Genomic DNA, 5215 nt, shown 5'->3' on the forward strand with positions numbered 1-5215 from the left:
TTTTAAAAAAGACCCTGTCATAAATGCATTTTTAAAATGTATGTTTTGGGAAATAATTTTTTTTTTTAAATTGTAAACAACAAAAAAATCGTCGAGAGGAAAAAAGGGCAATATTAATCCAGATTTACTTTCCCTTTTTTTTTAAAAACATAAAGAAATTGACATAAAAAATTTCCTTACTGAAAAAAAAATTACCCCTTTAAAAACGCCCGCATAAATTTTTTATCAAAATTTCCCTGGAAGGAATCTTTTTTTTTTCACATAAATTAAAAGGGAAAAAAACCCTTTAAAAAATGAAACGTTTTTGGATTTTGGAAATTTTATATTTTACTAAAAACAACAGGCACCAACAGAAACTAATCGGGACACTTCATAGATTTTGTTTCAGGCAAACAAACTGAAAAAGTATTTTTTTCCCAATTTAAAACCATACCTTTATTTTTTAAAATTAAAACCGCTCAAGCACCCGGTTTGTACTTTTAACACTTTAGGGGGGGCCCCTAGAGCTTACGGGGCTTTCCTTTTCTATAATTTTGTAAGGGAAACCCGCATCTTTTTAACGGGAAAAGAACAATTACATTTTATTTTACTTAAATAATGCTGAATTTTTTGATTTTGGCCCTTTTCCAAAATGCATTTTAAACCCCAATTTTATGAAATTTGTTGAAAAACCCATCTTTATCAATTATTTCTTTTAAAAAACTTTAAAACCTTTAATCAAAAACCTGCGAAGATGCCTTTGTAAACATAAAACTTTAAGGGATACAATGAAAACATGGGCTAAATGAAAAATCCCAATGAAAAGTCACAACAAATGTTAAGTTTTTTCGTTGAAATCTTTTTTTACCTGAAATTTTGGCGTCAAACGCAATTAAAAAAGTTGCAAAACATTGGATTTTTCATTTCGACAATGAAATTTTGAAAGACACTAAAAAAATTTTCAAATGTCACGGTCTGTTTCAATCGGGTCATAAATGTGCCATTTCCCGGGGAAAGGGTTTTGTATTAAATTTAAAAATGATCCCCCTTTCCAAAAACCCAAGGGTAAATACCAAACAGGGGAAAAAGCCCCCATTACAAAAAAAAGCAGACTCCCCCTAAATGGAAACCCCACAGCACGCAAAAAAGGTGCACATTGACAAAAATCACTCACATCCCAAAACAAAAAACACAAAAAAAAAAAACGAACAAATAAATGAACACAGTGGGACACCCCTTTGGAATTTGGGCAGTGGTAAAAACACAACTGGGGAGTTTAAACCCCTTTATTTTTCGCATCCAACGTCACTTTTACACCCCCCCCCCCCCCCCTCCTCTACCATGTTTTCCAAAAACCCCGCCAGGTGAATCTCTGACGCAGGCAAAGGGGAAAAAAAAGGGGGTTTGGGATGTTAAAAAACAAATAAAGTACAAAAAAAAAAAGTATGTACTCAATGCGAAGACCAGGGAAATTTAAAAAAGTTCAGTCCTTTTAGGGGTTTTTAAAAAAACCCTTAAACACAAAAGGGCCCCCCCGTTTTCGTCAGACCAATCAAGTCTAAAATATAAATGGGTTTTTTAAAATTTAAAAATGCGGGTGTCTAGACACGTAGTTCAATAATCTATATCACACGTGCATGTCAAAGCTGTTCCTTGTCTCGTATTTTCCTCTGACTTTTATCTAAACACAAATGTTTCCCAAACGTTTTATGACATCGGCCTTTATGAGAAATCATACCATACGTGAGATGCCATTGCAAGAATCTGAATTTTGTCACATAATGATTTTGCATGAGAACCCTCCGAGCATTATTCCTCGTTCAAATTGCACAAAATGGACACAACCTGTTGTCCAAAAACTGGCTGTATACAAGAATTCTTTCGTCCGTATTTTTAGGGCTGAGCGGCGTATATTTAAATTGGCAAGAGTACCTTTCCTTTGCATCAAAATGGAATTTGTATAAAGTGAAGGAGTATAGTATAGCGCACTAATTAAGGAACATATTTGGTATTTTTATCTATCCCAGGCTATGAGGTTATTTAACAGTGTTGAGTACAATGCTGTATTCTTTTGCACGAGTACACAGCAGCAATTACCCTAATTTGGACGAGGTGAACGCCAGGTCGGTCAAGTATCGGTTATTACTGCTGTGTAGTCGTCCAATAGAATTCAGTACTGTCGTCAAGACTGTTAAATTACTACTTTATTTCATACCATAATAAAAAGTTGACAGAAAACAAATATTCAAACAGTTTAAAATAACTATTGGAAATATTTCCAAATGCTCTGTAACAAACATTAGAAGTTGATATTCTTTCTCATAATACGTATATTTTTGTATGTTAATGTTTGATGTATGTGTTATCATGCTGTTACTAACATCGCCAAATACATTGAAAACATCTCTTTATCAAATTCTCAAGTGAAAACCATAACCATCGGAAAGAAAATGTGTTAGGAAACTGGGTGCTTACTCTGATATGTTTCGTTCAGAAATAAGAAAGTTATCGCAGTACTTTTGTATTATTGTTTCTTTTTGTCAACAGACGAAATGCGTTATTCAGGGTAACTTATCCTGAACGACTCTATGCATTAAGGAATCGGAAGAGTTGTCCTGTAATAATTCGAAAATGATAGCTATTGATAGTTGTCTCTCCAGTACAATACGAAATATATGACTTTGTTTGGATGTAGGTTTCGAATATTGTTATAGAACTTAAAAGACATGGAATACATTTTAAATCACACAGTACAAAACTGATTTCTATTTTATCGTCACTGATAGAAAGAAAAGCTTTCAAGTGGTTAAATTTGTAAAGGTATGAAGTAAAAATCGTTAGTAACGGTTTTTCCATCAAATAGAACATTCATAAGACAAAGATCAATCTGATTCGAACAAACTGAAGAGTTTTCTTCTTGAAAAGTTATATAAATCCATGTAATGTCAAGGTTGCGAAGGAAAAGTCAGTATCCCTGCTTATATGAAACAAGACGTTAAAGATATCATGCTCACTAAATTAAGCGTATTACAGAATTCAGAATTGTCAACGAAGTCATGTTGATATGAATGCAAGTCAAAACCGTTCTCGAAATATTATAAGCGTTTTCAGTTTATTTCATTGCCTAGCAGTAGCTGGTTTTATTTTAAATCCGATTTGTCAATACAGAATAAAAAGACAAAGCGATATCAAAGACGTTGTACCATATAACTACTTGCACTTTGACAAATAGTTTAAATATTGACTTACATTCGATTAAAAAAAAAAGAACGTATAAGCTTTAAAAGAAACGTTTTAAGGCAATTCCAAAGGTTTTGCGAAGCAGCGCGTCGGACTCTTGCTCCGGAAGTCGCGTGTTGAAATCCTGTCGAGACCGGAAGTTGGCTGCTGTTCCCACGCTGCTTTACCGAGACAGGGGTACTTCTAGGCCTTGGGAACAGGCATCGAGCTTAGTTAAAACTAGTTGTTTCAACTTATGTTATTTGCAAATAGTGCATACATTTCAGATTATATTGGTGCACTTAAGATTATATTGGTGCTAATGTAATAAAACATAGCCAAGGAAGTAAATTGTTACCAGACCCGGGCCTTATAGCACGTGTATACAGACCTTTGTCTTACGACATTTTCAAAAATGCATTGCTTTAACGCATTTAAATAATACAATTTATGGTCAGATAAAACTAAATCAGAGAAAGAGTAAAACCACATGTTTAATACGACAGAAATTAAAAATTTGCAGGTCGGTTTGACTGAAGAAGAGAACCGTCAATGATACACAAATGATACACAGACTACAATTCAATGGAAAAAATGGATTTGCCCTAAACGAGAAAACAGTGGGTAGAACTAAGCAAACTACATTTTAAAGGGAATATGATATTATATAGCAAATATATTACACAAACTGCAAAAAGACAAAATGAAAAAGCAGGCACCATATCCAAAAAGTGATTATACAATACTAAAACCTGTAGAAGTAGGTGTATTAAAGCAGCATGCCTCCAGACCGTTCGACAACAAAAAATTATGTTTTTTAGATATCTTGAAATAAATGCTATATTTCTTATGAAGGCTTTAAAACTTAATTAGAGATTTATTGACAAACTTTATGTTACGGAAACACATGAGAATTTGCTGTTTTTACTACTTTTTACGATGAAAATCGAAAAGCGTTTGTCACGCTTTTACTCCAGGTAAACTTTATCGATTATAAATGTCTATATTTTGAAGTCATTATTCACTACTTCAGCTATAGCGCTATTGGTTACGACAACGGGAAAATTATTGCCGCGGTGGTACGGGGTTCGATTCCCGGTGCGGTCATATTTTTGTACGTGGTACTAGTAACTTACAGACGGACGATACAATTTTGTGGTATTTTCTTATTTTTGATTAGCAATGTACGGCTAAGCTGCATTGTTTGTAGCTGCTTTACATGGCAAAACTAACAAAACGTATCCTTATCTTCTATTGGTACGACCTGGGAAACGTTTGACAATGTCACTCAAATATTTTAAGAGTTATGACCCATACATGAGTCGAAGTTACCATATCTTTTCCTGTCAATGAATTCTGTAAAGTTGCAAGAATTACAGGAAACCACATTTCTCTAGTAAAACCGACAAGAGGTAAAGCCATGTTCCAAAAAGTGCCGCCTCTATAAAGGGCAACCCATAGCACGCAGACGAGCTCAATGTCAGCATTCATAGGCAAACGCACGCTCAAACAAATGACAAAGCAAATATATAGAATTAAGCGATCCGTCATGAATACACGGATTTTGATTTACAGTTTTTTATGTAAAAGTGTGATAAAACTAGTCACATATTCTGGTTTAGAAGTTATATCAAAATAAGGAGTAAGTATACATTAACATTACGGCAAATAGCATCTTTATGTAACTGTTTACCCGTATGTAGTCAGGTTCTAAGCATAATCGATGAGAATGTCTAAATTATCTTCAATAATTTCAAAACCCAGCTGAATTGCATAAACTACACTGGCACCTAAATAAAGAAAATAGCCATATTTCACATCAAGTTTGAGTTCACATTTCATGTGCAATTTTTGCGGTGCGATACATTCAAATGTATGGTTACAAGCTCTGGAAAAAATGAATGACTTGCTGTATTGATCAAATAAGAAAAATGTTACCCTAAAACATAGTAAATGTCATATTGCTTGAGCACTTAATACTCTTAAAGGTTTCGTAGAATGCGGTATAGACAAAAAT

The sequence above is a fragment of the Mercenaria mercenaria genome, chromosome 3 (assembly GCF_021730395.1).
Source record: "Mercenaria mercenaria strain notata chromosome 3, MADL_Memer_1, whole genome shotgun sequence".
Lineage (NCBI taxonomy): Eukaryota > Metazoa > Mollusca > Bivalvia > Venerida > Veneridae > Mercenaria > Mercenaria mercenaria.